Source organism: Capra hircus, chromosome 18 (assembly GCF_001704415.2).
Source record: "Capra hircus breed San Clemente chromosome 18, ASM170441v1, whole genome shotgun sequence".
NCBI lineage: Eukaryota > Metazoa > Chordata > Mammalia > Artiodactyla > Bovidae > Capra > Capra hircus.
In genome coordinates, this window is record NC_030825.1 from 17,677,619 (window position 1) to 17,702,513 (window position 24,895).

Consider the following 24,895-nt stretch of genomic DNA (forward strand, 5'->3'; position numbering starts at 1 on the left):
TGTATGGATGTGAGAGTTGGACCATAAAGAAGGCTAAACGGTGAAGAATTGATGCTTTTGTGGTGTGGTGTTGGAGAGGACTCTTGAGAGTCCCTTGGACAGCAAGGAGATCAAATCAGTCCATCCTAAAGGAAATCAATCCTGACTATTCATTAGAAGGACTGATGCTGAAGCTGAAGCTCCAGTACTTTGGCCACCTGATGCAAAGAGCCAACTCATTAGAAAAGACCCTGATACTGGAAAAGACTGGAAGGCAGGAGGAGAAGGGGATGACAGAGGATGAGATAGTTGGATGGTGTCACTACTCAATGGACAGGAGTTTGAGCAAGCTCCGGGAAAGAGTGAAGGACAAGGAAGCCTGGTGTGTTGCAGCCCGTGGGGTCGCAAAGAGTCCGACACGACGGAGTGACTGAAAACAGCAACAACAGGGGCCAAACAGGTGATAAAGGGAAAGAATTCTGGAGAATGTTTGGAAGCGTGGCCAACAGGAGGCTACCTGCTGATGTAAAGGGGCAACAATTCCTCACTTCCTCCTGCTTGTTGAACTTGAAAGATTTGAACATGGAGTAGCCATATCTTATCATCTTAAAGTAAGGCTGCATTTCCTAGTGAATGCTCCTGATTTGAAAACTTTTACAGTTAAACAATGAAAACTTGAAGCCTGACAAACCACCAGTTTATACTCTTTCCTGAATCTCTTATCAGGCAAAGAGAATTCATACAATAAATCTTCTTACCATTTATTATCTGCCTACCAGGAAGCTCAAGGATAAGTTTAATTTTAAAGCACTGTGACTATATTGCATAAAATTCATGGCAAAATTATCTCCTCCCTTCTCCCAGTTCTCATACTTTAATATGATTTTTAAATGTTCAATTAAAAACCACGTGCTTCTTATTATGAGCAACCTCAAAATATGTTTTGTGAGGAATAAGTTCTAAGTAAACTAGGCTATAAGATAAAAGTTACTTTTTATGATGATACTTTTATAACCAAGTATTATAGGTGTTCAGGGAAAAAAAAGATTGTGAAAACGTGTGTGCCTGTGTGTGAAGTGGCTTCAGTCGTGTCCAGCTCTTTTGCAGCCCCATGGGCTGTAGCCCACCAGGCTCCTCTGTCCATGGGAGTCTCCAGGCAAGAATGCTGGAATGGGTTGCCATTTCCTCCTCCAGGGGATCTTCCCGACCCAGGAATGGAACACACGTCTCTTATGTCTCCTGCATTGGTAGGCGTGTTCTTTACCATTGTGCCACCTGGGACGACACCTGTGATAACATGCCTTATTAAATGTTTGCCTTACGTTTGTGAGGCTTATGCTGTCATGTCTGCAGCTTTCCCCAGGCCCAGAGCTGACTGTCACTTCTCTGCATCCTCCCCCTTGAAATGGGCCCTATCTCCAATATTCACACCCCCACCTCAAGGCTCAGCATGGAAACATATACACTACTATATGTAAAACAGATAGTGGCAATTTACTGTATGCCTCAGGGAGCTCAAACTCCTGCCTGGTGACAACCTAGTGGGGTGGGATGGAGTGGGAGGTGGGAGGGAGGTTCAAGAGGAAGGGTCATATGTACAGCTGTGGCTGATTCGTGTCGAAGTATGGCAGAAACCAATACAATATTGAAAAGCAATCATCCTTCAATTAAAAATAAATATATATTTTTAAATGAATGGCAAGGTTAAAAAAAAAAAAAAGAAAAGAAAGCCCTTTGGTATATGGTAACCTCAAACTCCCAATTCCTCCTTCTTAATCCCTACCTCCCTTTCCCCTTTGGTAACCGTAAGTTTGTTTTCTCTGTCCATGGGTCCCTTTCAATTTTGTACATAAGTTCATTGGTCTCATTTTTTTAGATTCTACATATAAGTGATATCATAGGATATTTGTGTTTTTCTATCTGGCTTACTTCACTTCGTATTGAGTTGGCCAAAAGTTCATTTGGGTTTTTCAGTAAGATATTATGAGAAAACCCAAATGACTTTTTTGGCTAACCCCATATTATAATCTCTAAATCAACTACAATAATAATTTTTTTTTTAAGTCCTTTGGTTTAGTAGCTCCATTTTACAGGAAGAAATAGTAACTCCTAGATTTGAGGAGACTTCCCAGAGGCCACTTAGAGTGGACATTTCCTGGGATGCCTTCGTGTCTTTCAACCAACACCCCCACCCCGCTCCTCTTCCTCTCAGAACTGTCTTCCCAGCCTCAGGGTTGACGGTATGTCATTTTCATGCTTTCTGACCCTGACGTTCTAACCAGAGGTTTTGGATCAAAGGTCAACCTCTGACCTAAGCTGGTCCAATTAACATCTCCCTCCTGGGAATGCTGAACTGCTAATAAGAGACAGCAACTCAGTGTGTTGACCAGAAGGTACTGGTGGGGTGCTCCTGTGAGAAGGGAGAGTGATGTAGCCTGCATACAGGAAGCATCAAAGATGCAGATTAGAGTTCCTATTGCCAGTCACTTCCTGGGCCTGTATTCCATTCCTGGGCTTTGATTCCATAATAGAGCTCTATAGAGAGTAAAAGTTTTTTTTATTTTTGTTGTAAGTAAAAGAAAACTTATATAAAGTGACCTAATATGATAAAAGTATTACTGAGTGTCACTGATGTAGCTAAAAAGTCCAGAAGTGATTCTTGACTGGTTTGGTTGCTGACCAAGGACCCAGCTTCTCTCTGTCTCTGTCTCCTGCATTTTGTGATTAGAATTCATTCTCAGAAACCATAGGGCCCTTTCCAGCTCTAGGCTTTTCTGAGGTGGTACAAAATGGCTGCAGTAGTTCCAGACCTCACACCATAAACAATGCTATCCAAAGGAAAAGAGAATCCTTTGCCCTATACATGTTCTAGGATTCACACTCATTGGCCCAGATTAGGCCACATGCCCATTTCTGAACCAATGGACAAGGAGATAAGACATACTGTTTGGATTGAACCAATCAGGACTCTCCCTTGGGGCAGAAGGTGGGGTCTATTCCTCCAAAACCATGTGACTGATATGGGAGAAAGAATTCCCCAAAGGACAACTGGGTATTTTCAGTGGACAAGAATTAGATGTTAGACAATTAATTAGACAAGAATTAAGAAAAAAACAACACAAACCAATGACATCTTAAACACTTAACACATGATTCTTTTTTGTTTAATCTTTCTTTAGTTAATTTTTAACTTTTAACCAAAAAAGTCCTATCTAAATAGGTACATTTAGTAGTAATCTTCACCTTTTACTTTCATTTATCCTAGTCATTTCTGGGAAGACCCTGGGATACTCTTGACCAGTTGAAGTAGTCAAGAAGAAAAGAAGCCAAATCTTACTCATCAGAGAGATAGAAGTTTAGTTGGGCTTGGTAAAGTTCCTTGTCTCTACAAAAACTTAACAGAAATAGACTTATTGGACCAATAATAAGATATGAATAATATTTGAAAGAATTATACTAGTAAAATAATGAGTTAATTCATAATATTAAAAATGCAAATCCTACATAATTCATAATATTTAATTTACTTATAATAATCCATTTCAATCACGATTTTGTTGCCTGACTCATAGTGAAGGAATATTAGTTTAAGTCACTGTGATTTTTTTTAAAGACCATTTTGTTTTACTAGATTTCTCGTATTCACTTAGTATGCACACAAATATTTGCAGAGAATAAAACTTTCAAAAACTTATTCAGTGAGAACAGTGAATAAAATTTCAAATCATCACAAACATTTAAGCCATCAATAATGCTGTATAATTTGCAGAATGGCTGTAGCTGCCCAGAAAAAAAATCCAGAAGACAATAGCTATCCATCCTTTAAGAAAATGCTGAGTCACCAATGTGCCTGATGGCAGAGAACAATGTTGTATGAAGAACACAGAGGCTGAAGTCTCAAAATCAAAGAGCAATAAAAATGTCAGACCTTTATGTGTTGAAGACACTTTAGGAGTGCCTTATCCATGGATTCTTCTTTTGTTGTTGTTTTAGTTGCTAAATCGTGTTGACTCTTTTGCAACCCTAATAACTGTAACCTGCCAGGCTCCTCTGTCCATGGAATTTCCCAGGCAAGAATACTGGAGTGGGTAGCCATTTCCTTCTTCAGGGGATCTGCCAACAGAGGAATCAAACCTGAGTCTCGTGCTTTGGCTGACAGATTCTTTACCACCAAGCCACCAGGGATTCTTCTTTATGTTTACCCAAAAGGAATACAGGATTAAAATCATATGTAAATATGCATACAAAAATTCTTCCAACCTATTTAATTTCAAAATCCCAACGCTAAAATGCTGCCTGTTATTTATTTGATGATATTGTTTTCCTCCTTAGTGCTTTGTGAAATGATCACTACACCTTGACAGCATCCTGGACTCCACAGAAACATGATAGTTTCGTAACCTAAAAGCTCCCATGATACAATCCCACTGCATTATTACTGCAGGTATACTTTACTTTGCTGCTAGTGGCCATCTGTTCCTTACACTACTACATACATACATGTGTGTATGTGTGTGTGTGCTTCGTCATGTCCGACTCCTTTGCTACATCCTGCAGCCCACCAGGCTCCTCTGTCCATGAAATTTCTCAAGCAAGAATACTGGAGTGAGTTGTCATTTCCTTCTCCAGGGGAATCTCCCCGACCCAGGGATCACACTCAAGTCTCGTGTTTCCTGCACTGACAGGCAGACTCTTTACCACTGTGCCACCTGGGAATCCCACATACATATATATACACATGGCTCAAATAGTAAAGAATCTGCCTGCAATGCAGGAGACCCAGGTTTGATCCCTGGGTTGGGAAGATCCTCTGGAGAAGGGAATGGCTACTCACTCCAGTATTCTTTCCTGGAGAATTCCATGGACAGAGGAGCCTGGCGGGCTACAGTCCACGGGGTGGCAAAGAATCCAACACAGCTGAGCCACTAACACTTTCATTTTCATACTCCATACACTATTTTCTCTTTACCCTGCCCCCTGCCCCATATGCCTGCATCACAGCCAAAGTATAGTAAGGCTTCATGTTGAGCTCATTCTCTGGTAAGAATACTATTCGTGGTTCTATCCAAAAATGTCAGTGCATTTTTTGCAAGTTTACAATAGCACAAATGCTATTATATGCAAACTTTCTGTGGTTGAACACCTGACTTCCTCAATGAATGTAAGATCTGTAAAACATAGTAACCATATTCAAAAACATTACCATTTACTGACAGGCACAGATGATTCCAATGCAAATGAAGAGCTATTCAAACAAACAAATCCTTAGTGTTATCCAATGAAGTGCAAACAAGATCCAGATAAATGAGTGGGCACATTTACTTCCTGCTTCGGTATCTGTTCCTTATTGGTTGGTCTTTGTGTCTTCAGTGTCTCCATCCAAATGGGATTCATCAGCCAAGTTGCCTTGTATCTCTGGCTGTTTCTAGAAAATTAATGCTAGAATTACTGCTTGATCCACGTGAAAACATGATCCTACCTCTTGCAAATCTTTTCCCTTGTTCATGGCTGATCATTCCATTACGTCATAATTATCATACAACTATAGCGTAAATACATAGTTATTTCCATCTCTCCATCCAGATGGTCGGTTACACGATAATTACAGTATGTTTGTACTTACTGGGTTTAATTACCAGATAATCAGGAAGAACATGCAAATTGCTAGGTTGTTGTAACACAGTCCATTGAATCAAGGAAAACCTGTGTATTGCATATAAGTAAACAAGCTCTTACACGGGATTATGCCCTGTAACCTGTGACGACAAGGAGTTCTGAGATTTGTTATAGGTCCATTGTGTGGGTTCGCATTACACTTGTTGAGCTCCGATTAATGTCCAGATTATAAGGAAATGTAATGGACGAGATGATCATGCTGCCACGCCTGCCACGGGGACAATAGGGAACCCGCCGGAGGAGTAACTGAATAAGGCGCCAGCTCTTGGCTCCGGAGTCCTGCTCTGTTCCAACCTAGTGCGTTCCAGAGTCACGTGCAAGCATCTACTCTCAGCCCAAACATGTACCTGTGCAAGGGCTGGCAGAGAGCGAGGGCAAACCATCAACCAAACAAACCCCTCCCAGAAACAAAATGTCACTCGCGGAAGCCAACTTCCGGCGTGTCTTCCGGCGTGCCCCCGGTGCTGTATAGCTAAGCGCTTTTTCTTCTTCATCACACCAAGGAAAGCTGCTCAGATCAACATCTTATTCCTGTGACCGGACTACTGTTGCACACTAATTTCCCTAGTTTCCCCTTTGTGATTCCCTCTTGGAAATCCATCCGAGCTTCCAGAAGTAAAACCTACGACCTTTGCAGTCAGCCTCTCCCCTTGGGGATTGGCTTAGGGTTGGACACATGCCTCAAGCCACTTAAGGCAATCTTTCACTGCAGCCATGAAATTGAAAGACGCTTACCCCTTGGAAGAAAAGGCAATCTTAGAAGAGAACATTTTCCAGAATGTCGGGAACATCCCTCTTAGGTGTGAATGGTGAAATCGGAAGCCCCAGGCGCCACTGAAAGCCACCTTGCAACCATCAGGAAGAAACTGGGTCTTTAGTGGCACCACTGAGCCACAGGATCACACTTTACCTGAAACCTTTATTGACGTTTTCCAATTACACTGAGCAGACAAACTCCCTTTATTGTTTACCTCCCGTAGAGTTGGAGTTTCTGTCATTACCATGAGAAGTATGAAAACTTGCAACACTACCATGACCTATCTGCTGGTTTATCACCGAAAAATCCCTTATAGATTTTTCATGGAAATTTCTGTCCTACTACATAGACATAAGCATCCTTCAAGTTCTGGTACATCATTTCTTTCCCCTACTCCAGTTCTATTCAGATATAATTGATATAATATATCAATTTTAGTGTAAAACATGATGATTTGATATACGTATAAATTGCAAAATGATTACCACAGTTTAGTTAATATTTATCATCTTATATAGTTACAAACTGTGTGTGTGTGTGATGAGAACTTCTATCTCAGCAGCTTTCAAATATACAGTGCAGCATTGTTGACTTTAGCCACCAGGTTGAACATTACATACCCGGAACTTATTTATCTTGTAACTGGAAGTTTGTATCTTCAGATCACCTTCACTCGTTTCACCCATCTCACCTCTGGTAACCACCAATCCGCTTTCTTTATCTATGAGTTCAGTGTTTTTAAATTCCACATATACGTCAAGGGCTTCCCCAAGGGCTCAGCTATAAAGAATCTGCCTGCAACGCAGGAGACACAGGAGACATGGGTTTGATCCCAGGGTTGAGAAGATCCCCCAGAGAAGGAAATGGCAACCCACTCCAGTACTCCTGCCTGGAAAATCCCATGGACAGAGGAGCCTGGCGGGCTACTGTTCACAGGGCTGCAAAGAGTCAGACACAACTGAGCACACATGCACACATATATACGAAATGTAATATTTTCTTTCTCTATCTGACATGTCACTCAGCATAATACCCTCAGGATCCACCAATGTTGTCACAAATGGGAGAATTTCCTTCTCTTTAATGGCTAAATAATATGCCATTATGCATACACCAATATGCGTTCTAAGTCACTTCAGTGTATATGTATACATCTATATGTATGTATGCCATATACATACATCTTATTTATCCATTCATCTGTCAATGAGCACTTAGGTCGTTTCCATATTTTGGCTATTATAAATAATACTGCAATTAACTTGGAGGTACACATATCTTTCTGAGATAATGATTTCATATCCTTCAGATATATGTGCCAAAAGTGAAATTGCTGGATCACCGACTGCAAGGAGATCCAACCAGTCCATTCTGAAGGAGATCAACCCTGGGATTTCTTTGGAAGAAATGATGCTAAAGCTGAAACTCCAGTACTTTGGCCACCTCATGCAAAGAGTTGACTCATTGGAAAAGACTCTGATGCTGGGAAGGATTGGGGGCAGGAGGAGAAGGGGACGACAGAGGATGAGATGGCTGGATGGCATCACAGACTCGATGGACGTGAGTCTGAGTGAACTCCGGGAGATGATGATGGACAGGGAGGCCTGGCGTGCTGCCATTCATGGGGTCACAAAGAGTCGGACACGACTGAGTGACTGAACTGAACTGAACTGATGGTAATTCTCTTTTTAATTTTTTGAGAGACTTCTTTACTGTTCTCCACCATGACTGCACCAATTTACACCCCTACCAACAGTCCACAAGGTTTCCCTTTTCTTCACAGTCTCCAGCACTTGTTATTTCCTGTCGTTTTGATGATAGTCATTCTAACAGACATGGAATGAAATCTCACTGTGGTTCTGATTTGTGATGTTGATTATTAGTTGATCATTAGTGGTGTCGAGTACCTCTTAATGTATCTGTTGGCCATTTGTATGTCTCCTCAGGAACAATATCTATTCAGTTTCTGCCCATTTTTTAATCACACTGTTTAGTTTTGTCTCTGCGTGTTATTGAGCTGTACGAGCTCTTTATATATTTTGGATATGAACCCTTTATCAGACACATGACTTACAAATATTTTCTCCCATTCCATAGGTTACCTAATACATCGTTGCTAAAGCTTATACACTTATTGCCTTTCCTGCAGACAGAGATTACATGCCAGCATCTACTGTGCGAAAGGCAACCCCATTGCTCAGAAATGAGAAGCAGAGAAAGCAGTCTTCACCATGAGTGGGGTTTGGGGGAAACATGGTCTCCAAGGTTCTGCTCTGCTGCCTGTAGAGAAGGCTGGTAGGAGGACCCTGAGGCAAGCCAGGTGCAGTGTTCCTTGAGGTAACTCAAGGTTTACAGGGCGGGATGGAGAGGACCCAAGGACACTGCTAGGAATACAACTGATCAACAAAACTAGAGGGCAAAGAAAAGACACATGACAGAAGCAGTGGAGAAGGGTCTTGGGACAGAGAGGCAGAACCAGGTGTGTGCGTTGGTCTTGCATCCCCAGATGAAGAACATGCACTGGGTCACCCTGAACAAGGAGTCTGTTATCTGACTTAGAGTCAATGCTTTGTTGTTCAGTCACTCAGCCATGTCCAACTCTTTGCCACCGCCATGGACTGCAGCATGGCAGGCTTCCCTTCCTTACTATCTCCCTGAGTTTGCTCAAACTCATGTTCATTGGGTCGATGATGCCATCCAACCATCTCATACTCTGTTGTCCCCTTCTCCTCCTGCCCTCAATCTTTCCCAGCATCAGGATCTTTTCCAATAAGTCAATGCTTGGAAAAGCCATATCAGGCTAGACATTCATTCCACAAACGCTCACTGCATGTCAAAGTACAGAGACAGCATGGATGACAGATGGATAGAGCAACCATCACAGCCATAGAGTCATACACATGGGTACCCTATGTGGCCCTTGCTCTCATCCTTGTATCTATCAGAGGCAGACCATTAAACCAGCAACTGGCTCAGCTGGTAAAGAATCTACCTGCAATGCAGAAGACCTGGGTTCGGTCCCTGGGTTGGGAAGATCCCCTGGAGAAGGGAATGGCTACTCATTCCAGTACTCTGACCTGGAGAATTCCATGGACTCTATAGTCCATGGAGTTTCAAAGAGTTAGACACGACTTAGCAACTTTAAAACATAATAATTATAAAACATAGAAGTTGCTAGTCTAGAAAAGATAATAGGTGCTATGGGAAGATAAAAGGAAAGAAATCAACCAAACTCAGGTTCATGGACAACTTCCTGCAGGAAACAAAGTCTGAGGGATGAGAAGTTTAGCCAATGGGCGAGCAGGAGGGGATATGCTTTAAGCAGTGGTCGAGAGAGTTTTTCAGGAGGCAGGAGTGGGTACATAGATTTCTAGGAATAGGAAGAAGCCTGGAGAAGTTGGAGAGGGAGCCCGAGGGTGAGCATGATAGGAGGTGCAGATGCAGAGGTGAGCAGGGGCCACACCTCAGGGCCACATCTCCAAGTCAGCCAGGTAGGAAGTCTATGTTTTTGCTGAAGGACAGTTTTTCACAGACAGGATGATGTGATCAGATTTGCCTTTTAGTGGACCATTGCCCACATTTTATTCCAAATACATCTCTAAACTACTTTTCAAAGGTCTCTCTCAAAGAGGCATATAGAGCAGGGGGAAGAGTATCAATAATAAAATTTTTATTAGAACTAATTTTCCTCTGAAACCTCTATCCAGAAGTAAAGAACAACCTGTGGGTATTTCAGAGGGATTTGCAGTGGGAGCCCCTTTTGCATAACTGTTTGATGTTCAAGAGGCCTTCGGAGCACTTTCAATAAGTCTTTTAAACTCCATGTTTTCTCAAAGTAGGAAGCCTTGTCCTCGGCATAGGATCAGGTGGCACAACCAGCATTTTCTAGACTCTGCTCATTGCACATGATGGAGCTCCCAACCCCATCACGTGCCCTGATCCACCTTGATCGAAATGCACTCAGAACTTCTTTTTTGTGATCCACTGAAGCTTAAGAGGGACATTAACCAAGGATGCTATCAGATTCAACAAACAAAGATGTTCCTTGAGACTGATGACCAAAATTATGCCCTCAGCTGGGCTCTTAGGGACCCAGACAGATGACAAAGACAGGTGAGATATGAGTTTTTAATTCCCATGGGTTGGCCTCCCTGGCATTTCTCCTATTTTCTTTTTTATGTGACCAATAATAATAATAATCAGAGGAGATTATTAATAAAACTCACGATCAGTAGCAGTGTTGACAATCACGTCCGCTGCTCACCGTGTTTACAATGTGCCAAGTCCAGAGCCAAGCACCTGGATTAAACCATCTCATTTAATCCTCACAATAATTATTCCTATTTTACAGATGAGAAAACTGAGGCCCAGAGATGTGAACAAGAGTTAGTATTGTTGGGAGGATTTGAACTCAGGCCATTTGACTCAAATGCCCACAGCATGTTGAACTCAGAAAACACTGATTTCTTAAGAATTATTAGGAAATTGATCCCAGGTCCCACTTGTCCACTAAGTTCTGTGCTGCCCAGCAGAGGGTAGAGACCTGTCTGCTTCCCCAAGCATTTCAGTCTGATAAACTCCTTGGTTAGAGCCATGGTACGGAGTCAAGGGAGGCCCAATCACCTGGGCCAAGTTTTCATTAGAATGTGTGCATTGAGGGTTGGGTGGCGGGGAGGCGCTTAATGATTATTTTCAGTCCCAGTTCCTGCTTATTTGGTTTGGATTTTGCACAATTAATTAGGAACCTAAATTAATGAGAAGGGAAACACGTGTCCAGCTGGTCCTCCCAGATGTTCCTGGAAACAAACTCTCCAGTTTGCACAGCACGACAGAGTAAATATGACATGGCGAAGTCGCTCTGAGCTGGTTCTGTACCCAACATTCCTGGCTGCAAGGAACGGCTCCTGCCTTGGAGTCCATGCTTTCCCAGTTCTGAAATAACGTCTCCGAGGCCTCTGCTGATCTGATTCTCTTTGGTTCCAGGATAGGGCAGCCACAGTTATGCTTCCTCCCCTGAATCCTTGAAAAGGAGCAAACAAATGCAGCATAAGGCCCAGAAACAGAAGGAGATGAGGAAACAGCCAGCCCTAACAAGGATGAAAAGGAGGAAGTGTTCTCCACATTTCCGTGATGAAATGCGTTCACAGGCACCTACCAGTAGTGGCTACATTTTGTGCGGATTTCACCTCAATAAAAAAAGAAGATCACTTGGATCTCAGTGGACACAAGCCTCCTGGATGACTGGGCAAGTTGAGATCACTCTGTAAACAATATCCCCATCCTATACTCCTGCAGCAAGCACCTTATTCAGATTGAACCATTATTAGTCTACACAGTATTTATTCATGACGGGTTTCCAATGTTACTCTTGGCAGTGGGAAAATTGAAGTAATCAAGACAGAGAAGTATCCTGCCCTCAGAAGCTTATACGCAAGCAATAAGCAAGCAAATTGTAAACCCCATCCCCAACAGGCTCTGTTCTGACCCTGTTTTATTTTTATCCTTGACACTTGTCATAGTTTAATCTAAAATATACGTTACTAATTTATGCTGTGTGCCTGTATCTTGTCACTAGAATATAAGTGCTATTTTATTGATTTCACTGATGTGAATGTAGATAGAATAGGATATGGCACCTAGTGCATGCCTGCAGGCTCAATCTCTTCAGTCATGTCCAACTCTTTGCAACTCCAGGGACTGTAGCCCACTGGGCTCCTCTGTCCATGGGATTCTCCAGGCAAGAATACGGAGTGGGTTGCCATGCCCTCCTCCAGGGGATCTTCCCGACTCAGGGATCGAGTTTGCATTGGCCTGTGTCTTCTGCATTGCAGGTGGATTGGTGGATTCTTTATCCACCCAGGAAGCCTGTGGCACCTAGTAATCACTAATAAATGTATAAAATGAATAAAAGTCAACAAAAAACTAAAAGGATAATTTTTGATTGTGAAAAATACCTTAAAGGAAAGAAATAGGGTTTTGTGATGAAGTGTAACTTTTGGAGAAAACATATTAGATAATTTGAGGTATAAGATTTTAATAGATGATCAAGGATGTGCTTTATTAAAATAAGATGGCATTTGAACTAGCATCTGTAGGGAAAGTGCAAGCTCTCCATGGAGCCAGCTGAAGGGAGGATATTCCAGGCAGGGGGAAACAGGAAATGCAAAGACCCAGTGGCAGGAAAACTTCGTGTGTGTTAAGGGAAAAGAAAAAAACCAATGTGACTGAAGTGCAGTAAGTGAAGGAGAGAGAGGTAACAGGTGAGGTCAGAAAGGTCAGCAGGGACCAAGTCTTGGAAGACCTCACAGGCCACAAAAGGAAATTAGATTTTATTCTAGGTGTGATGGGAAGCCACTGAAGCATTTTTTTTTCTTCATAAGGTAGTATTTTTTAATTGCAATAAAACATAAAAAACATAAAATTGAACATTTTAGCCACCATCCTAATTTCTGTCTCTGTGAATTTGGCTATTCTAAGTACCTATGACAAATGTCATCATATGATATTTGTCCTTTCATGGCTTATTTCACTCAGCATATCTTCAAGGTTCATCCAAGCCATGACACATATCAGAATTCCATTCCTTTGAATGTATATACCCACATTTTGTTTATCCATTCTTTGTCAATGGATATTTGCTTCCCCTTTGGATTATTGTGAATCATGTTGTTGTGAACGTGGGTATACAGATATCTCTTTGAGACTCAGTTTTCAATTCTTCTGGGTTCATACCAGAAGTGAAATTGATGGATCATATGATCATATGGTAATTCTATGTTTAATATTTTGAGGAACTGCCCTGATTTTTTCTACAGTGACTGGACCATTTTACATTTCCACTGGCAATGCATGAGGGTTCTAATTTCTCTATATGCATGCTCACATTTGGTATTTTCTGTTTTTATTTTATTTTATTTTTTTAAATGGGCCTAGAGTAGAATCTTATTGTAGTTTTGATTCACATTTCTCTGATAAGTAATGATGAGACTCTTCATGTGTTTATTGGTCATTTGTATATCTTCTTTGAAAAGATGTGTATTCAAGTCTTTTATTTATTTTTTTGACTGAGCTTTCATTTTTTTAGTCGTTGACTTTTAGGAGTTCTTTATGTATTCTGGATATTAATCCTTTATTAGATATGTTATTTCACTATATTTTCTCTGGTTCTATGGTTTGACTTTTCACTCTATTGATAGTGTCCTTTAATGCACCAAAGTTTAATTTTTTAGGAAGACAAATTTATCTAACTTTTCTTTCATCACCTGTGCTTTTCATATCATATCCAAGAAATCATTGCTAAATCCAATGTCCTTAAACGTCTCCCCTACTTTCTGTTCTAAGAGTTTTATACTTTTAGTCCTTACATTGAGGTCTTCAATCTATTTTGAATTAAGTTTTGCATATGTTATAAGAAAAAAGTACAACTTCATTCTTTTGAGTGTAGATACCCAGTTTTCCCATTACCGCTTGTTGAAAGATCATCTTTATCCCATTAAGCGGCTTTGGCATCATCATCTGACCTCACATCTCTCCTCTGTTCCATTGATTTGTGTGCTTATCCTTAATGCAGTACCACAGTTCGGATTTCTGTAGCTTTGCAATAAGTTTTGAAATCAGAAAGTGCAATACCTTCAACTTTGTTCTTTTTCAGGATATTTTAGATATTAAAAATCCCTTGAGATTACATATGAATTTTAGAATGGTGCTTTCTCTTTACCTAAACAGCTGAGATTTTGATAGTAATTGCATGAAGTCAATAGATTGTTTTGGGAAATATTGACTTCCCTGGTGGCTCAGAGGTTAAAGCGTCTGCCTGCAATGCAGGAGACCTGGGTTTGATCCCTGGGTCGGGAAGATCCCCTGGAGAAGGAAATGGCAACTCACTCCAGTATTCTTGCCTGGAGAATCCCGTGGATGGAGGAGCCTGGAGAGCTACAGTCCACGGGGTCACAAAGAGTCGGACACGACTGAGTGACTTCACTTTCACTTTCTTTAGCAATATTAAGTGATCCATGAACACATGAATTTTAATGTATTTATGCCTTCTTTAATTTCTTTCAGCTATGTTTTAGAGTTTTTAGTGTATAAGTTTTATATCTCCTTGGCTAACTTAACTAAAGTATTTTATTCTATTTAATAATATTATAAATCAAAATTTTCTTTTCAGATTTTTCATTGTTAGTGTATAGAAATGCAAATGATTTCTGTGTGTTGACACTGTATCCTACAACTTTGTTGAATTTATTTATAAAATTCTAACAAATTTTGGTTTGGTGAGTCTTTCTGGTTTTCTACATAAAAATCAGAATATCTATAAACAGAGATAATTTTACTTCTTCCTGTCTAATTTGAATGTCTTTTCTTTCTCTTGCTAGAATTTCAGATGCTAATCTGAATAAAAGTAAAGATAGTGGGCATTCTTGTCTTGCTCTTGCTGTTAGGCAAAAAGCTTTCAGCTTTTCACCACTGAATATAATGTTAAATGTCAGTTTGTCATATCTGACTTTTATGATGTTGAAGTACATTCCCTCTATATCCATTTTGTTGAGGTTTTTTACACATGGATATTGGATACTGTCAAATATTTTTCTGAATCCACTGAGATTATCATATGATTGTCTTTCATTTTGTTAAAGTGGTGTATCACATTAATCAATTTATAAATGTTAAACCATCCTTGCATACCTGGAATAAATCCCACTTGATTGTGTGTATGATTGTTTTAATATATTGATGAATTTGGTTTGTAGAGATTTTCTCAAGGATTTTTGCGTCTATTTTCATTACGGATCTTGGCTTGTAATTTCCCTTTTGTATGGTATCTTTGGCTACATGTACTATCAGGGCAATGCTGGCTTTGTAAAATGAGGTTTAAAGCATTTCTTTTTCTTCAGTTATTGAGAATAATTTGAGAAGGATGTGAAAACTCTCCTTTAAATATTTGATAGAATTCACCTGTGGAGCCATCTGGCCCTGGACATTTATTTGTTGCAAGTTTTTTAAATTATTGATTCAGTTTCATCACTAGTAATAGATGGGGAAACAGTGGGAACAGTGGCTGACTTTATTTTGGGGGGCTCCAAAATCACTGCAGATGGTGATTGCAGCCATGAAATTAAAAGATGCTTGCTCCTTGGAAGGAAAGTTGTGACCAACCTGGACAACATATTAAAAAGCAGAGACATTACTTTGTCAACAAAGGTCCATCTAGTCAAGGCTATGGTTTTTCCAGTGGTCATGTATGGATATGAGAGCTAGACTATAAAGAAAGCTGAGCACTGAAGAATTGATGCTTTGGAACTGTGGTGTTGGAGAAGACTCTTGAGAGTCCCTTGGACTGCAAGGAGATCCAACCAGTACATCTTAAAGGAGATCAGTCCTAAGTGTTCATTGGAGGGGCTGATGTTGAAGCTGAAACTCCAATTCTTTGGCCACCTGATGCAAAGAGCTGGTTCATTTGAAAAGACCCTGATGCTGAGAAAGAGGGCAGGAGGAGAAGGGGACAACAGAAGATGAGACAGTTGGATGGCATCACCAACTCCATGGACATGGGTTTGGGTGAACTCCAGGAGTCGGTGATGGACAGGGAGGCCTGGTGTGCTGCGGTTCATGGGGTCGCAGAGTCAGACATGACTGAGCGACTGAACTGGAACTGGAATCAGTCTATTGAGATTTTCTGTTCCTTCACGGTTCAATCTTTATCCTTTCCTTCTACACTGTCTTATTTGTTGGTATATAGTTGTTCATAGTAGTTTTTTATGATCTTTGTATTGTTGTGGTATTGGTGGTAACTTCTCCATTTGCATTGCTGGCTTTATTTTCTTGGATCTTCTCTCTTTTTTCCTGATGTGTATGTCATTTGCTCAATCTTATCCAACTCTTCGCAACCCCATGGACTGCAGCCCACCGGGCTCCTCTGTCCATGGAATTCTCCAGGCAAGGGTACTAGAATGAGTCGCCATTCCCTCTCCAGAGGATCTTTCCGACCCAGGGATCAAACCTGGGCCTCCTGCATTGCAGGCAGATTCTTTACCATCTAAGCCACCACAGAAGCCCCCTTTCTTCCCTAATGGGTCTGTCTAAAGACATCAAATTTGTTATCTTTTCAAAGAATCAACTCTTAGTTTCATTGATCTTTTCTATTGTTCTTTAGTTTCTGTTTCCTTAATTTCCACTTTGGTATTTATTATTTTCTTCCTTCAACTAACGATGGGCTTTGTTCTTTTTCACGCTTTTAGGTGTGAAGTTAGATTTTTCAAATTTGAAATCTTTCTTCTTTCTGGAGGTAGGCCTGGACTGTTATGGACTTCCCTCTTAGAACTGCTTTTGCAACGTTATTTTGGCTATTCTAGGTCCTTTGCACTCCCATATGAATTTTAAAATCAGCTTGTCAATTTTATAAGACAAAAGCCTACTGGATTTTGACTGGAGTTGCTTTAAATCTAGATCTATAGATCCAATTAGAAAAGAATATTGAGACTTCCAACCCAGGAGCATGGTGCACCTCTCTGTTTACATAGAACTTTTACATTTCTTTAAAGAACACTTCGTAGTTTTCAGTGTATAGTAGATCATTGACCAGTGTTAGTCACTCAGTTGTGTTTGACTCTCTGGGACCACATGGACTATAGCCTGCCAGGCACCTCTGTCCATGGAATTCTCCAGGCAAGTATACTGGAGTGGGTAGTCATTCCATTCTCCAGGGGATCTTCCCAACCCAGGGATCAAACCCAGGCCCCCTGTCTCACAGGCAGATTCTTTACTGTCTGAGTGACCATGTCTTTGTCAAATTTATCACTGAAGAATTGCATTGGCCAAAACATTGTTTTTTGGGTTTTTTTCCCATAAGTTGGTTCTCATTTCAGTTCAGTTCAGTCTCTCAGTCATGTCTGACTCTTTGCAACCCCATGAATCGCAGCACGCCAGGCCTCCCTGTCCATCACCATCTCCTGGAGTTCATGGCCATTGAGTCAGTGATGCCATCCAGCCATCTCATCCTCTGTCGTCCCCTTCTCCTCCTGCCCCCAATCCCTCCCAACATCAGAGTCTTTTCCAATGAGTCAACTCTTCACATGAGGTGGACAAAGTACTGGAGCTTCAGCTTTAGCATCATTCCTTCCAAAGAAATCCCAGGGTTGATCTCCTTCAGAATGGACTGGTTGGATCTCCTTGCAGTCCAAGGGACTCTCAAGAGTCTTCTCCAACACCACAGTTCAAAAGCATCAATTTTTCGGTGCTCAGCCTTCTTCACAGTCCAACTCTCACATCCATACGTGACCACAGGAAAAACCATAGCCTTGACTAGATGGACCTTAGTCGGCAAAGTACTGTCTCTGCTTTTGAATATACTATCTAGGTTGGTCATAACTTTTCTTCCAAGGAGTAAGCGTCTTTTAATTTCATGGCTGCAGTCACCATCTGCAGTGATTTTGGAGCCCAAAAAAATAAAGTCTGACACTGTTTCTACTGTTTCCCCATCTATTTCCCTTGAAGTGATGGGACCAGATGCCATGATCTTCGTTTTCTGAATGTTGGGCTTTAAGCCAACTTTTTCGCTCTCCTCTTTCACTTTCTTCAAGAGGCTTTTTAGCTCCTCTTCACTCTCTGCCATAAGGGTGGTGTCATCTGCATATCTGAGGTTCTAGTAGCGCTTTATGGTTTTTAACATCATTTGAAACAATTTTGTTAATTGTATTAAATACTGTGACAGCAGCAATATCAGAGTGCGTTTTTTAAAAATTTATCAAAATTGGTGAATTTTTGTGTAGCTATTTGAATACTGAAGGTGGAAGGGGAAAAAAGCCGTATTTTCAGCATATTATGCTTTATTATTCTAAGAAAGCTAAAAATGCAACTTAAAGTCATAAAAATGAGTTGTGCAGGGTATGGAGAAGATGTTGTGACTGATTGAACATGTCAAATGTGGTTTGAGAAGTTTCATGCTGGAGATTTCTTGCTGGACGATGCTCCATAGTCAGGCAGATCAGCTAAAGTTGATAGCGATCAAATCGAGACGTTAGTTGAGAACAATAAATATACCAAACAGGAGATAGCCAGCATAATCAAAATATCCAAATCCAGCCCTGAAAAATATTTGCACCATCTTGGTTATGTTAATTGCTTTGATGGTTGGGTTCCTCATATATTAACAAAAGAAAATCTTTCTTGATTATTTATCTGAGTGCAATTCTCACTGAAATGTAATGAAAATGATCCATTTTTAAGACAAATTGTGACAAGTGATGAAAAATGGATATGGCACAGTAATGTGGAATGGAAGCGACCATGGGGCAAGCGAAATGAACCACAACCAGCCATACCAAAGGCCAGTCTTCATCCAAAGAAGGTGATGCTGTGTATATGGTGGGATTGGAAGGGATTGGAAGCTCATAATCCTCTATTGTGAGCTCCTTCCAGAAAATCAAATGATTAACTCCAAAACATACTACCCCCAATTAGACCAACTGAAACCAGTGCTCGAAGAAAAGTATCCAGAATTAGATTATACAGAAAATGTATAATCTTCCATCAGGATTATATAAGACCACGTTTCCTTGATGAACAGGCAAAAACTGTTACAGCTTGGCTGGGAAGTTCTAATTTATCTGCCATATTCACCAGACATTACACCTTTGAATTACCATTTATTTCAGTCTTTACCAAATTCTCCTTTTTAGGAAAAATTTCCATTCCCTGGAAGACTATAAAAGGCAGTTGGAACAGTTCTTTGCTCAAAAAGATAAAAAGTTTTGGGAAGGTAGAATTATGAAGTTGCCTTAAAAAAGGCAAAAGTTAGTGGAACAAAACCGTGAATAAATTGTTTGATAAAGTTCTTGATGAAAATGAAAAATGTGTCTTTTATTCTTACAGAGCAAAGGAACTTTGTGACCAACCCAATATATTAAGCAGGAGACTGACATGGTCCACTTTGATATATAAGGTAAAGAATAAAGGACTAGAGGAAAACTAGAGTAGAAAAAGGAAGATAATTGGAGACTAGGACATAATCCAGGGAAATGATTATGGTGTCTTGGACCAGGGTGGCAGTGGTGATTTAAGATTTAATTACGTTGAGTCGTACGCAATTGCCTTTTTGTAGGTCAAAGAAGCTATATCATTGGCAACTTCATACGATTCAACCTGATATTTTAGAGCTAAGTTGGGAGTCGGAATTTGCTGGTTGATTAGAGGCGGGGACTATAGAAACGAAAGAATCAAAGATGTCTCTAAGGTACTGAGTTGAAGCAAATGAACGGATGATCGTGCCATTTCCTCAAACTGGGGTGGGAAGGAACCATGTAGCCCATTCTCTTTGGCTTCCTCTTTATTACCAATTCTTTTTCTTTCTCTGTATCACCTTTAGTTTTTCACGGAACACAGTTGTCACAGGGCTACATGTTTACTTTTAAACATGCATTTTTTTCCCACCCAGTTCCCTGTCTGACATTTTAATGACTTTTGCCGGCTTAGCCTTTCATGGTCAGGGCACACAAAAAGAACATATTTTCTGTGCACAGTTTGAGATTCGTGCATACTCCCTTGATTTTAATGCCATAGCAACATGCCCTTAACTTTTTATTTCTCTGAGCCCGGCCCTCATCTGGAAGGGTTCTGGGCCACATTTTCAAGCAATTTGGTACCGATCATCGTGAGGCTTCTGAGTTTATGGAGGGAAGGTTAGGAACGCAGGCTTGAGTTTATACTTAAATTGCTATCCTAAATGACTCCACGGGGGGTTTCTTTTAGGGGTCACTGAGAGCCAGAGTGGAATGTTTTTCCTTCTTCACTTTATCCCAGGCCTTGGGGCACAAGGACCATAAATGCAGGTAATGTGTTTTATAGCCAGATTCTCTAGGTTCATTTTTCCACCGCTCTCCCCGCCCCCAATGATAGGCATGAAACTCCACAGAGCTGTCTGGAGACTCACTTTGTATGGCCTTGTTTCTACTTAGGCTGAGATGGGTGGCTGAACAACACAGCCAGATACACTTAAAGAGTGTGACATTTTCTGTCTGTGATTCGCCGGACATATGTGATTGCCCTCCAGCCCAATAGTGGGGTCCAAACCGAAAAAAAGCCATTCATAGGGAATGAGCTTCTCGTCACTGGAGGCATTCAAGTAGTGGTCAGACAACTGTCTGACAAAACTGTTACAGCTGAGATTTTGCATCTGAGAGGGATAAACTTTTAAGTGTCCTTATTAACATAGACTTTCCCTGAGACTAAAATATTCTTTCACTATAGATATTTATTGAACATAAACTGCAGGACTGAGAATTGTACTCTGTACAGCAGTGAATGAGATGGACATGGGCCCTGCCCTTGAGAGACCTTCAGTCCAGTGAGGGTGATAAATGGGAAATAACTAATATACAATGAGGCAATTAAAACAACTGTGTATGTCAGGTAATGAGTCAGAGTACTTGCTGATCTTTTACATGAGTTATCACAAAGATGCTTCCTGATCTTAGGAGGTCAGACTCTACTTTACAAACTATGAAATGCAGGCTCAAAAAGGTTGCATAAATTGTCCAAGCTTACACAGCTGTTACCTGCTGAAGCTGGAGCAACAGCCCAGATCTTGCAGTCTCCAGGGTCTATACACCTCACCAAACCTCTGGTTAAGATTCTTACAAGACAGAGTTAGAGCCCAGGTCCTGAAGGCTCGGGTGTCCACACACCCTACCCCCACTCTCACCTCGAGAAAGGTAAACATTACAGGTCCCCTCAGCCCCTCCCCTCTCACTAAACATACTAGTCCTTCGAGATTTTCAAATAAAAACCATCTTTCTGCTTTATGCAATTAAGATTGCCAGTTCAAAAAAAAAAAATTAGAATAACACATCTTACTTAAAACTTGAGGCCTGATGCTTGCCAGAACTCCCACTGTCATTTTGAAAGTGGAAACTAGGAAAGGAAAGGAGAGAGTGGTTGTGAAGACCCTACTGTGCTTAGGGCTTGTAAAGGCCCTACTGTGTGTTCAGCCCTGGAAGGGAGTAAGGATTGGGCAGCTCGAGTGCGATGCACAGATGAAATAAAACGTCTACTGCTTGCTCTTGATAAACAAAGTTTTGTTGCACAGACCAAAAAAAAAAAAAAAAAAAGACATGTGTAGGAGGTTGGCAGCAGAGGATCAAGGGAAGGACTAAGACATGGCCGCATAACAGGCACTTTTCAAATCTTGGGTCTTGCTGTGTGTCTTAGGCAAGTCAATTTGCCTCTTTGAGTCTTGATTTCTTCATCAACAACAGTGTGGCCAAAAGAGCTTTCTGCAAAGATGGAAATGTTCTCTGTCTTCAGGGCTCAGTACCATGGGCTTTTGAGACATATGTGGCTTTTGAACTCCTTGAAATGTGGTCACTGTGACTGAGCAGTGAAGTTTTAATTTTATGTGATCATAGCCATCTTACATTTAAATAGTCACACAGGGCTAGTGGCTATCATATTGGGCTGTGCAAATCTAGAAAGCTGGGAGTTAGGAGGCTTTGTCTGTTCCAAATAATGTATAGAAAGAGAACCTCAGATGGGTAGAGTCTGCTTCTGCAACTGTTTGCTCTTTTTTTTTTTTTTTTCAAATAATGGTGAAGCACTTGGGCTCTGGAGACCAGAGCTAGATCCCAGCTTGAACATATCTAGCTATGAAGCCCTAAACAAGTCACCGAGCCTCTCAGTGTCAGTTTCCTCATCTGTAAGATGGGAATAACAGTAGACCTGAGTTTACAGGGTATTGTAAAGAAGTCAGGGAGGTAATAAACAGGGCTTTCTCAGAACAAGTTCTAAGTCTTGGTAAATACTCAAGAAATGGAGCTGCTTTAAAAAAAATTTTTTTTATTACTATTGTTATTGTTGTTATCAATTATATTCAGCCTCTGGGAATCACACTTTCTCTCCTAAGCAATTCACTCTTTATCAGAGAGGCATTGGGAACTCCCAAAAGCCATCTTTTTTATCTCAGTTGCCAAAGCGAAAGGATGAAGGACAAGAGTCCAAAGTCTAAGGGTATCCTCTCTGTCAAAAAAACACATTTTCTCAAGTATAGAGAATCTCCTCCTTTCCATCACCTGAGAAGATATTTGGAAAGTTTCACATCTGTAGGGCATCAACACCCTAAAGAATTTTGCCAAAGGGTTCTCTAGGGTTTCTAGATTACATGCTAAGTGCGAATCAGCAAGATAATGATTAAGATGAGACATTCAGATATTTTTATATGGAAGAATATGTTTAAGATTGTTAATATTTGCAGAGATCTGATCGAGAACACAGAATTTTTTCTTTTTCTTTTTTTCTCGACTTATTTTTAATGCTTTTAAGAAAGGAAACAATTCTTCCAGTATCAAAATCTGTTCTTAAATTGCTTTGGATTCCATTCACTGCAATGGTTACTATGGGATTTCTGTGTATGGGCAACTCCCTGTGGAGTGCCTCTGATGTCACCAACTCAGTGTTGAGCCAAGCAGGTCTCAAAAATGAGTGAGCTGGACTGAATAGTAACCAGGGTGAAACAGAGAACCCACAACTCATCTAAAGAAGGCTGCTGCTCTGTGTCTCCAGCTGATGACTCCATGTGGGAACATGGGCATTTCTTGACAGATCTTCAGATTTTCCAAGAAAAATCAGAAATCTGGGCTTTTGAGTAAAACCCAGCATCCCAATTTTAAATGTTGGCTTAAAAAAAATAAAACCCAGGGACTCCCCTGGTAGTACAGTGGATCTGCCTGCCAAAGCAGGGGATGTGGGTTCAATCTCTGCTCCAGGAAGATTTCACATGCCTCCAAGCACTAAGCCTGTTGTGTGCCACAAATCTTGAACCCGTGTGCTGCAGCTACTGAAGCCTGAGTGCCTAAAGCCCACCCTCCACAACAAGAGAAGCCACCGTTCTGCAATGAGAAGCCCACGCGCCACAATGAAGAGTAGCCCTTGCTCACTACTAGAGACAGCCCGCACACAGCAACAAAGACCCAGAGCAACCAAGAGCAAATAAATTAGTTAATTTTTAAAAAAATCTCAGTGGGCCACACAGAGAAGGTGAATAGGATGAACTGTCCTTATCCTTGCCCCTCCAGCGTCATGTGGAGAGCCTGTGTCTGGGACAGACCTCAAAAGGTGGTTTTTAAAAGAAATCTAGACATCAAGCCAATTCTTTTAATCTGAGGTCTTTTTGCTAAAAAAAAAAAAAATCAACACAATGACCTTTGGCCAAAAACAGTAAAGTTCAAACTGGACTAAAAACCAACAGCAAACAAGATTCAGGGAGCTGGCATTGCTGGGTCAAGGGTTGATTTTTTTGAGCCCTATATTACACTCCACTGGTTTCCAGGTAACTGAACCCAAAAAGTCCTGGATTATCTTGAATTCCTGGGCAGGAAAGCAATCATTGCTGTCATAGAATCACTTTCCCAGAATTGTAAAGAAACCAGTGTTCAAGGTGATGTCCAATTTCCGTCGAAACCATCCTGGAAATGATGGATGTCAGGACCCTTTTCATTCCCTACCATAGCCGCCTATGTCCTTCCTAACAGGAATCATAATCTCTGATTTTTAAAATATTTGGTTTCCTTGTTTATGGTCTGCATCCTCCACCCCACTAAAACAGAAGCTCCATGAGAGCAAGTACCCTGTTGCTGCTGTACACAGCTATTTCCCCAGATCCTATAACAGAATCCAGAACAGTAGGGTTTCAAATATATATTGCTAAAATATAAAAAACTAATGACTGATCATCAAGGTCACATTTTACTGTCTCCAGAAGCAAAAGTCGTATTACTTCCCAAAGCAGGCCATCATTTCTTTGGACCCTCTCAGCAAATAGAAAGCTCTTCTGGAACAGTTCTATACCCCCACAACCTCTAATGGCTTCAGCTTTATCTCTGTGATCACTCAAACTAAGCCTAGATCTCACAGGCTCCTAAGTGTTGAAAGACATGTATCACATCTCTGTGAGCCTTGTTTTCTTATTCTTTTTTCCTTAATCCAGGCAAAGCCTATTCATTTCTTCATTTGACCGCTTTAAAAGGGAGAACAATGGTTGGGGGTGAGAGGGAGGTGGGAACAGAACAAGAGGGGTCAATAAACAGTAAACACTGAACATAGTGCATGGCTGACAGCCTCACTGGTGCTCTTACCTTCAATGGATAGTTTAAAGCCAAAGGATCTGGTTTTTCAAAATGTGCATTTTTCAGCTACATTTGGATACACACATTGAGAAATAAGCCAATGTCTTTGGGCCCAAACACAGTTCCATGTGAATGAAATAGAAGGATCCTTTGTGGTTTTTTTTTTTTTTAATTGAAATATAGTTAATTTACAATGTTGTGTTAGCTTCCTGTGTACAGCTAAGTGATTTTGATATAGATATAGATTCTTATTCATATTCTTTTCCATTATGGTTTATTACAGGATATTGAATAGAGTTCCCTGTGCTATACAGTAGCCCTTATTGTTTATCTATCCCTTATACAATAATAGCTTGCATCTGCTAATCCC